The 10,666-nt window shown below is 45.7% G+C and overlaps 1 protein-coding gene across 1 annotated transcript in view; it reads left to right on the forward strand.

The window, feature by feature from the left end:
- The first annotated feature begins 513 nt into the window (after nucleotides 1–513).
- Nucleotides 514–10,666, forward strand: part of TPRA1 (transmembrane protein adipocyte associated 1) — a 40,153-nt gene continuing 30,000 nt past the window's right edge. Inside the window, exon 1 of the mRNA XM_028719198.2 lies at nucleotides 514–908. The gene's annotated coding sequence lies outside the window, so the exon portion shown is untranslated. The remainder of the gene's footprint in view (nucleotides 909–10,666) is intronic.

The raw sequence follows: 10,666 nt of genomic DNA on the forward strand, positions 1-10,666 counted from the left end.
ATATTTTATAGAGTTTATGTGCAAGATCACCCCGGCTGAAATCCTATGCACCTGAGAGTGAGTCTTAATGAACAAAGTAAGACATAGTTCCAAGTAAACACACAGAGAATTGCTCTGTCAATACAGATTAGCTCTTTGACATTGTCAAAGTGGTTTAAAGGTTGGTAAGAGTGAATCGTTTTAGGAGACAAGAGTCCTTTGAAACACGTAGGACCGCATTTTGTGCTGTTTACGAACGGACGTTGCCAAATGGATATTAATTCTTTCAAAGGGTCCCCACCCCCCGCGCCTCCTCGCTGCTTAGCTGTCAAGCAATATGCTCCTTTAAGACCTTTCGCGTCCTGCCCTCTGCCCCCGCCCCTCCGCTTTCCTCATTGGCTCCTTCGGCCCTTTTGTTTCGCTTTTGAGTACGGCTTCTTTACTTAGGCGCTTCGCGATTGGCTGAAGGCTATGAGGCTTAGGGAACGACGCTCAATTCTCCCCCGCAAAGTGACAGCCGAAGAGTTTATTTGCCTTTTCCTCTCCCGCAGGGAACTGTTCGCCTTCGCCCCTTCGGCTGGAAGAGGCTGCTAAATCCGGGCGGGCTGTAAGGCCCCCCGCGACGCCGCAGAGCGCGGGGAAGTGACGGGTTGGGCGTTTTGCGGCTGTAGCTTCGCACGGTGCGCTAGCGACGCCCCCCGCCGCCCGCCCTCTACACGCAGGCAGCCTCCTCCCCTTTTTTGGACCTGGGACAGGATCTCGGTGGCTTCGGGGACTGCCGGGCCGAAGACCCGGGAATGAGCCACCGGCGCGAGGGAAAGCGGGAGAGGCCTCCTCCTCTTCCTCCCTCTGCCAGCGGGCGGGTGTAACCAGGTGGCGGCGGGCAGCGAGCGGCTTCTCCTCCGGCTGGAGAGAAGGAGACAGAGAAGGTAGGAGGAATCTCCCCCACCGCCTTCCGAAGAGCATCCCCGGTGGTCCCATATGGGGGAGCGGGGATCACCCGGGCACGGTTATTAGTGATGGCCAGGCTCCATTGGCGCGAGTCTCCAGTTGCTGTCCTCCTGGCACGGAAAAGCGAAGCATCGCGGCTCCTTTTTCTGCTGCCCCGTTTTAAGATGCCGTGCCTTCTCCTCCCCTCGATCTAGTAGCCACGATTCCCTGGCACGCAGCCCCACTTCTGTGTTAGATGTGGGATCCTTAAATGCATCCTCCCCCCCCCCTTTCCCGAACTAATGGGATGGGATGGGCAGATGTTTGTTTGCCTCTTAAAACATTCAGTCGCAGGATCGTTCTTTATGATTCAGTTCTCCTCTTCCTCCTCCTTTCTCTGAATACCGTAGTTTCCCCTGTCGTTGGTTTTGATCCATATGGTAGTTTCTTTTTCCTAATGGTATCGGGGTGCGCGCGGGCTCTCTTTCCTTAATTAGGGCGACGGCACCGAGGGTTTGTTTCCACCACTCAGCCCAAGGCCCCTTTGCTTTCAGGCGTGGGCCTCGGACATAAAGGGGATGACTGCCGTTTCCAGCATCCTCCGAGCTTGTTTGCTTGGTGCCTATTCCCTATTAGAAAACTCCTATCGCCCTCTGTGACTACAGATTTGTGTCCATACTCAACTGTTTTATAACTGGTAACTTCTGGTAACTTGTGTGTATAGTAAATCCTGATTGTGCTCTTCATGGGTTTTCTGTTAACGGGTTCTGGTATATACACCTAATAATCAAGTGTTAACAATATAACCACTGAGCACCTTGCCTGTGTATTTCGGAAGCGAGCCTTTTGGAAAGTTCAGTGGTGTGTGAGTACATGCAGAGGATGTCTTTAAATAAGGAAGATAAGAGACACCGTTGTTAGCATGATGATTTATAATGATAAAGACTGTGTGGTTAAAATCTATTAAGTAACCCAGCATAATGATGTGCTGTTCAGACCTCTGACATTGCAAGGACTGTCAGCCACAGATCCAAAGTTGCCCTTAGCTTTTGAACTGATGTGTTCCCACTTTCAACTCCTGCTGCATATTGTGAATGATCTGTTGCTGAAATGACACACTTTTTCTCTTGCATGTGTGCACATACACATTTCCTCCCCTCTTCCTGTTTCTTGGGACAGAGTCTTGATTTTCCAAGGTAATGAGTGCTTTCTGGGCCTTTTCTTATTGGCTCTGTACTAGACACAGGACCTTGTATGATTTAACCAAGACTGAATGTGTAGCTAAGGTTGGGGCATGAAGTGTGCAGAGGCGATTTGAGAGACCGAACCGAAATGACCCAAGACATGTTGCTTCCTGAAGAACAGGATGATGTGATGAAGATCATTAAAATTTATATAATGCACTTTGTCAAAGACCACAGGGCAGTTTTCAGCATAGAACATAAAAAAGAATACATAGCATAATATCCATACAAAAAAATTAAACGGCTATATAAATAACAATTCATAATAATAAGCAATGCATAGTAATCATACACAGTAGTATATAATGCGGAATGAACATACGGTAATTAATATCTACCAAGCAGCAATGTCAAATTATGCACAATGTCATCCCAAGCAATAAATTCCACAACTCAACCTCTGTAAAATAATTTTATTACCTGCTTATCTTGGGTGTAACCGTACAACATAATACCTCACTTTCTACATTCCAGTGTACTGACAGTTGAATTGTACTCCAAAATTGTTGATGTAACAACATCCTGCTGTACACCTGAGGCCTGTAGGCTAGCTTAGAGCGTCAGGGTAGGCTGCATAGTGCACACAGCTATGTCCTCCAAATGCTTTTCTACCGTTCCCTGTCCCCAAGCATTTGCCATCCGAAATGGCTGTCTCACTCTGACCCCATTTGCACTATACAATTAACACAATATCATACCACTTTAAACAGTCAGTGCTTAAGTTCCAAAGAATCCTTGGAATTGTAGTTAAGGGTGCCAAGAGTGGTTAGGAGAACACTTCCCCTCACAGAGCTATAATTCTCAGAGTTCCATAGGAAGAGGAATTGACTGCTAAACTACTCTGATAATTGTAGTTCTGTGAGGAAAATAGGGGTTTCCTAATGACTCTCCACACTCTTAACAAACTACAGGTCCCAGGATTTTTTTTTTTTTTTTGGGGGGGGAGTCATGCCTACAAGTGGTAGGGTACCAGCCCTCTAATGGCAGGGTCAACTCTGACCTGTCCAGACCAAATGTTGTTACCCTGACTGGTTTAAAGCTCACTTCCTGGTGTCCCGTGTGACAAGAAGTTCAGTGATTATGACACCTCTGTTAAAGAGAGAGAGAGAGAGAGCTCGTAACATGACATATGCCATGATTATGTTGTTGACTGCGAGTGTTTCATGGTGCTGGTTTCATTGTAATCAAGCTAAAGGTATTCGTAATTATTAAGGCAAATACTCTAAGCAAGTTATTGCTCAAGAAGGTGCTTGACATATGTCTCTTGGAGGAGATAAAGCTGAGGCTTTAAGGCATGACAAGTTGTTTGCCAACACGTAGCATATGTGACAAGCTTGAGAGCTATGCACGCTGAATTTTACTTTGTGGATTTTGCAGCTGGAGTATGTGACCTGGTATATTCAGAATGAGATTTTGCAAAAGCCGTGCATAATGTTGGTGCCTGCCTGATTTCCCTGACAGACAATAGAATATGCACATTGATCCAGTTCTTAAATGCATATACTTTAAAATAAGTACCCTGTTGGCTCAGCTAGAATTGTGTTCTGACTGAGCAAGTGTGCTTACAATCAGTCTTAAAGTGCCTAAATTCTACAGTACTACTAAAATGATATATCAAAACTCCCAAAGGCTACAATCCTAAAAGCATGTATTATGGAGTAAAACACAACTGATCCCAATATGTCTTCTGAGTACTGTGTATGTTATCAACAGCTGAATTAGATCCCTTGAGTTCTAGTTCTGTGCTGTTTACAAAAAAGGAAAGAAAAAGCTTAAGACTTTCAGCAGCCTAACAGCTTCTACTGCTACCTTTTCATACATATATTTGCTGTCCCTGTATGTGCTTGGGAGGGCAATGTAGTACAGTAGTTACCTGGGCTAAGAGAAGATATGAAGTGAGTCCAGTTAAAGGTCACTGTTGTGATAATGTTGGGGTGGGAAGATGAAACTTACTGCTTGTCCATTGCCGCTTCTTTTTACAGCCCATAAAATCTCGCCCCAAATTTAAGGTTCTAGAGGCATAAATGAACTGAACAGATGTTTTATTGTAGTGCCGTTGAAAACCCTACTCTCACAAGCTTGTCCTTGGGTAAAATGAGAAAGTAAATATGAGAGGGTGGGGCAGGAATGTCTTGGCTAGATAAAAGGCCTCCATCTCTCTCTCTCTTTCTCTCTCTATATATTTGGAGAGTGCTGATAAGTTAGTGAAAAATGCAGTCTCTTAAAACAAAGAATTGTTGTGTTTCTCAGAATAGGTTTTTCAGTCCAGGAAACTTAACTCTGTTAACTGTGTGATTTAAATTACTCCAACCATGGAAGTATAGAGAATGAAATATTTCCCAGCATTCCAAGACTCAAATTCTAATAGACTCTGCAAGGATTAGATTAGCTTTTGAATATTTTGTAAACTCTTCAGGACCCAATTTTTGTCAGATGCTGGATATGGAATCTGATTTGTGGGCCAGGGCTTAGCTGTGGAGCATTTGAAGTACAATTGTGAGAACAGTACTGAGCATGTGCAGAGTGCTGCGATTTGACAAGCAGTTACAGCTCGTTGTTTGAAATATACAGCATCTAGGAACTGAGATGCGACAAGAGTTTATAGAGCAGATTACATTAATTTCTGCTAGGCTTGAGTTCAGGTTCCTGCACTCCTGGAAGCTAGCTGTGGAAGCTCTCATTTGTTTTGATTAAAGTACATGTGTCATTTGTAGGACAAAGGATATAATGGTTGTGTAGAATAAAGGAGATACCTTGGAAATAATGCTGGATGCATGCAGGGGACGCAGCCAACTTGTTGATCTAGGTGTGTTTACGGTATAATACCTTTCATTAGGATCAACCAAAACATCAAAAAGCTCTAGGCTACCTTTCGAATTTTATAGAACTTCATTCAAGCCTTGATTTTTTTTATATTATTATTTTTTAAAAAATATGGTTGTCAGGGAGGAGAGAGAGATTAAGGTTGTTGGTAGAAGCCTAGTCTGCAATATGTGACACCCTTTAACAGTAAAATCCCATATACAGAATTAGGTCCTATTGAGTTCAACAGGGATTCAGGAAGTATTTTGCAGATTTATTACATGGTGCTTGGTGCAAAAGGTCATAGTTTGCAACAGTACTAGTCTTGGACAGAGTCTTTGCAGCAGTACTAGTCTTGGACAGAGAAGCAATTCTCTCCCTGTATCTCTTTATTAAAAAACATACAAGCCAGCATTCTAGTTCAGCCTTCTGCAACCTGGTATCTTCCAGATGTTTGGGGCTATAACTCCCATTAGTCCAGCCAGCATAGGCAGTTGACAGGGTTTATGGGAGTTCTTGAGGGTCCCAGGATGAGAGGGCTATTATAATCTGTATTTATTTATGCCAGGAGGTTGTACCCTGCTTTCCAGCAGCCTCCCAGGCTGCCTTATAAGGAGTCAACTTTACAGTAAAAACAAATGTACAAACATTAGAGTCTAGCTCTAATTGAAATTAACACGTGCCTCATGCATAATCACTGTATTTCATATAGATTTAACTGAAAAACATAGTTAAAACTTACTCCTTACTTCTGATTTTCAACTCGTGTTTCTTTTCACTCTAAAAAACAAGCTTGCATGTGCTGTTTGGTCCTACATGGCTTATTGTTATAATGTGCTTGAGGAGTGTCCTTCAGTCTTTGTCCCTACAAGGGCTGCGGTGTGAACTGCAGACACAGGACAAAGTTTATTTGTCTAAAGGAGCCGATTGCAAGAGGAGTGGTTCTCTTGGGTAAGGCTTCTGTGTGTTTGTTCAGCCATAGATCCTGTATTCTACCACAGCTGTATCTGCTCAAAGCTTGGCTTTTCCCTTCACTTACAGCACAGTCGTGAGCACATACAAGTTGCCTTATACTAGGTAGACCAGTATGTGTAGCACCCTGCTTGTGGTTAACGCTTAGCTGGAATGAAATATTCAACGCAGCAATAGAGAAATTAAAATAATAATTTATTTGTCAGACAAATAAATGAGAGGCACAGTGGTATATGGTTACCAAGCTCTGGCCTGCCTTCCTGCCATTATGGCCAGCACTTATATTCCCTTAATCCAGCCCCCTTTGCTCCTCCTTGGGCTGCCTCTGTCCAATCAGCCTGGTTGGATTTCCTATTGGCTGTTTGCTAGAACCAATCACAATAGATACACCCATTTCCTTCTATCCTTATAAGGGAGACAAAGAGCTATATATAAATGACAAATAAGTAATAATATATCTTACATGGAATCTTAATTACCAGCTCACCTCTTGCCCTCCTTGCCCTATTGCCTTCTAAAACAAATGGTTAATCTTAAATTTTTATCTTAAACATATGTCAAGGATCTTGAGTTTCACATCAACATTGAAAGATCTCCTTCATTTGAAGGTTTCTAAACAAATGCCTGACAACTATATATCAGGACCGCCCAGATGGCGTCTTCCTGTCCGGCAGGGGGGCTAGGCTGGTGGCTGACTTAATTTCAGGATAAATACAACTCTTACAACTATATGAAATAAGAATCTAGCATTTCTTAAATCCTTTGCATAATTACATTTAAGCCAATATATTTAATACATAATATATATAGCTTTTTAAAAGGAAAAGAAATCTTTGCAGAGTAAAAGGATCTCAATTTAAAAAGAAACAAGGAACAGCTTTTAAAACGCTTCCCAAAATACCAGCCAGCCAGATGCTTAGCCTTTTTGACCTTTAGGCAAATGACTCTTTGTATATTGAGAGGCCGAATGGCAAAACCTTACTATTTACCTACCACTTTTACAACTTAGTTGTACTCTACAGCAAGCAGGTCAGTGACCTGCTTCTCAGCCTTTTTATGACCGCAATAAACCAGGGGGCCCTTTGCTTGCCAGCTGCTTGCTGGAGCCGCTTGCTGGTTTTCTACCTTGGAAGAAACATTATTTTTAGAATTTTAGGAACCTGATCAAAATATAAGCCAATATAAGCCTTGATTAAAAATGCAGTCTATATTCAGATGCCTCATTCCCCCCTTTCAAGCTCAAGGACCTTCATACCAAGTGTCCTTGATAGCTTGACCTTCATCATATTCCTGAGGTAAAGCTCTGTATAGGGCCATGATATGAGGTAGAGTTTCATTTGAAACCATCTTGCTAATTGTACTTCTAAAACATGAAATGATACATGGCATCATACATAAAACCATTACCACTACTGTCAAGAAAAACAAGCAAGACAATAGTATCCCTTTGAGTCCTGTGACATTAGGTAACCAATTGGTGAGCCATCCCATATCCCATCCTTCCCATGTTTGTACTGGGACATGTGCTATATTCTCCATCTTTGTAGCCAACACACGGATTGCCTCACCATTATCAGAAATGTTAAAGCAACAGGCATTCCCTGTCAAGTTCAAGACTCCACATAGGCCTCCCTGCCTGGCAAGTACATAATCCATTCCCATTTTCAGCTGCAAAATGGCGGCTCTACTTTCATCCAACTGTTGTGCAATAAGTCTCAAACTCTGGGCCGTTGCATTGGTTACAAGTTCCACTACTGCTTGCAATCGAATTATTCTGTTTAGATTATAAATAGGATCCCGTGCCCCTTGTATGAGCTCACCAGGATTCCAGGAGGCAGGATCATAATAGGCTATAATGCGCTCTGGCGGCCAATCATCAGTACCGCTCCAACTTTGGGTACTTCCTCCTGCTATACGAGAAATATCAGCATTCCTTCGTGTTCGCTTGGCCGAACTAGTGGGCATAATCCACATTGGTGGTAATACCCATCCCAGGAAACAAGTCCCACTCCATTTGGAAGGGAGTTTCTTGTATGCCCATTCTCCACATATCCACCACAACCATCGGGTCTGAGGTTTTTGGTACGTGGAGTACAGAAGGCGAAATATCAAAAGAGGTAGAGAGTTCACAGTGCAGTATGTTAGATTGCCTTTTTCTGTCACAGTTATGTTCCATACCACTTTCCATGCATGAATAAAAGGAGGTGCACAGGGCAAGGTATTCCGAGTTCGATAGGTAGTACCGTGTGCCCAGGTATGACTATTCTTAATATAATCCCAAGTATAGTGACAATGAGAAGAGCCTATCATGGTAGAATCAGCTGCATCTGATGATTTATGTACACAGAATTCCCCTTGTACAGGTATAACTCGTAATGGTTTAGTTGAGTTCCATCCGGGGAAATTCTGTATTTCTGTTTGGTGTGGCATTTCGCTTACCAGACCAGACCATGTCATTACCGAGGAGGCAGGTTTAGTCGTTGGTTGAGGACTATCCCTGCCTCCAGGTCTGGTCCTGACCGGAAGGATACTGGAATCAGCAAGGGAAACCCACATGACCTGAAAGTGTTGCTGTGCAATGCCAGGTCAATGATGAATAAAACCACTGCCATCCACGACCTGATTGTGGATGGAGGATTTGACCTGGCATGTGTGACAGAGACCTGGTTGGATGAGGCAGATGGGCCTGCCCTTGCCGCTGCTTGCCCACCAGGTTTCTCTTACGCACAGCAACCCAGGTCATGTGGGCGGGGAGGGGGGGTTGCAGTGATTTTTAGGAAGTCATTAGTCTGCACCAGGCGTCCTATTGGGAAGACCCAATTTTCTGAGTGCATGTTCTGGAAGTTGGGCAATAGGGGCAGTACAGGATTCCTTTTGGTGTACCGACCTCCCCGCTGCACCAAGGATTCCCTGTCCGAGCTGCTTCAGGTCGTGGCGGATATGCTCCTGGAGACACCTAGCTTGGTTGTCCTGGGGGATTTTAACATCCATGCCGACACGACCTTACAAGGGGCCGCTCGGGACTTCGTGGAAAGCATGGCCTCCATGGGGCTGTCCCTGAATAAGTTTGGCCCAACTCATAGCCGCGGACATGCCTTAGACTTGGTGTTTACCTCTACAGATGTTGGTGATCTGACATTATCTAAAAGCGAAACAAAAGAAGTGCCATGGTCAGATCACTTCCTGGTGCAACTGGACTTCTCCGCGACCCTTCCCCTCTGCAGGGAGGTGGGACCGATTCGGATGGTCCGCCCCCGCCACTTAATGGATCCAATTGGTTTCCAGAGAGTGGTAGGGGATGTTTTATCCCAAGTTGATGGCCTTTCAGCTGATTCCCTGGTGGCCCGCTGGAATGCGGAGTTAACCAGGGCTATTGACTGTCTGGCTCCGAAGCGCCCTCTCCGATTGCATGGAGCCCGGACAGCCCCGTGGTTTTCCCCGGAGCTGAGGGTGATGAAACAATCGTTGAGACGGCTAGAGCGCCGGTGGCGGAAAACTCATTCTGAATCAGACCGGACACGGGCTAGAGCTCAACGTCGAGCCTACCAAGTGGCAATGGCAACGGCGAAGAGGGCCTTCTTCACCGCCTCCATTGCATCTGCAGAAAACAGCAGCAGGAGACTTTTTCAGGTAGTTCGCAATCTATCGGAACCACCTGCACCACCGGGGCCTGGTAGGGACCCCAAGATCTCCTGCAATGCTTTTGCAAAGTTTTTTGCAGATAAAGTCGCTCAGATTCAGAAGGAGGTAGACTCCACCGTGGGAGCAGGGCCAGGGTGGGAGAGTGCTAGAGTTCTGTCTGGTCCTGTTACATGGGATCAATTCCAATCTGTTACCTCCGAGGATGTGGACAGGCTGCTTGGACAAGTGAAACCGACCACCTGTCTCCTGGATCCTTGCCCATCCTGGCTGATAAAAGCGAGCCGGGAAGGGCTGGGCGATGGGCTCTGCGGGGTGGTGAATGCTTCCCTCTATGAGGGAGCCTTCCCAGACCCGCTGAAAGAGGCGGTCATTAAACCGCTTCTTAAAAAAACATCTTTAGACCCAGCCAATTTGGCCAACTATCGCCCAGTCTCAAATTTACCATTCTTGGGCAAGGTGATTGAGCGGGTGGTTGCCAGACAACTCCAAGCACGCCTGGAGGATGCGGACCATTTGGATCCCTTCCAATCGGGATTCAGGCCTCACCATGGGACTGAAACTGCCTTGGTCGCGCTGGTTGATGATCTCCGGCGGGCTAGGGACAAAGGTGAGAGCTGTTTCCTAGTTCTGCTGGATCTCTCAGCGGCCTTTGACACCATCGACCATAACATCCTTCTGGACCGTCTAGAGCAGTGTTTCCCAAACGTTTTTGGGCAACGGCACACCTGTTTACCGGAAAAAAATCTCGCGGCACACCACCATTAAAGCCCCGCCCCGTGACGTCAGCGCGCAGCGTCACGCCGGGAGGGACGCACAAAAGTGAAAGTTTTTTCCCTCCCCCTTGCCGGGGTGGGAGGAGGCAGCAGAGCGAGGGACTGAGGGACGGCGGCAGCTGAGGCGGCCACCCCTCGACGCCGTCCCAAAAGCCGCCAAAAAGCCCTAAAAAAAGAGGAGCAGCACAAAAAACACACCACACACGGGGGGCGTGTTCTAATTTGCTTCTAACTCCGGGTTAGAGCGCAGCACGTGGAGGATGGGTGGGGAAAGAGAGAGGAGGCGCACTGATAGAACGCCAGGCACGGGGGCCGCCAGGGAGA

The sequence above is a fragment of the Podarcis muralis genome, chromosome 2 (genome assembly GCF_964188315.1).
Source record: "Podarcis muralis chromosome 2, rPodMur119.hap1.1, whole genome shotgun sequence".
NCBI lineage: Eukaryota > Metazoa > Chordata > Lepidosauria > Squamata > Lacertidae > Podarcis > Podarcis muralis.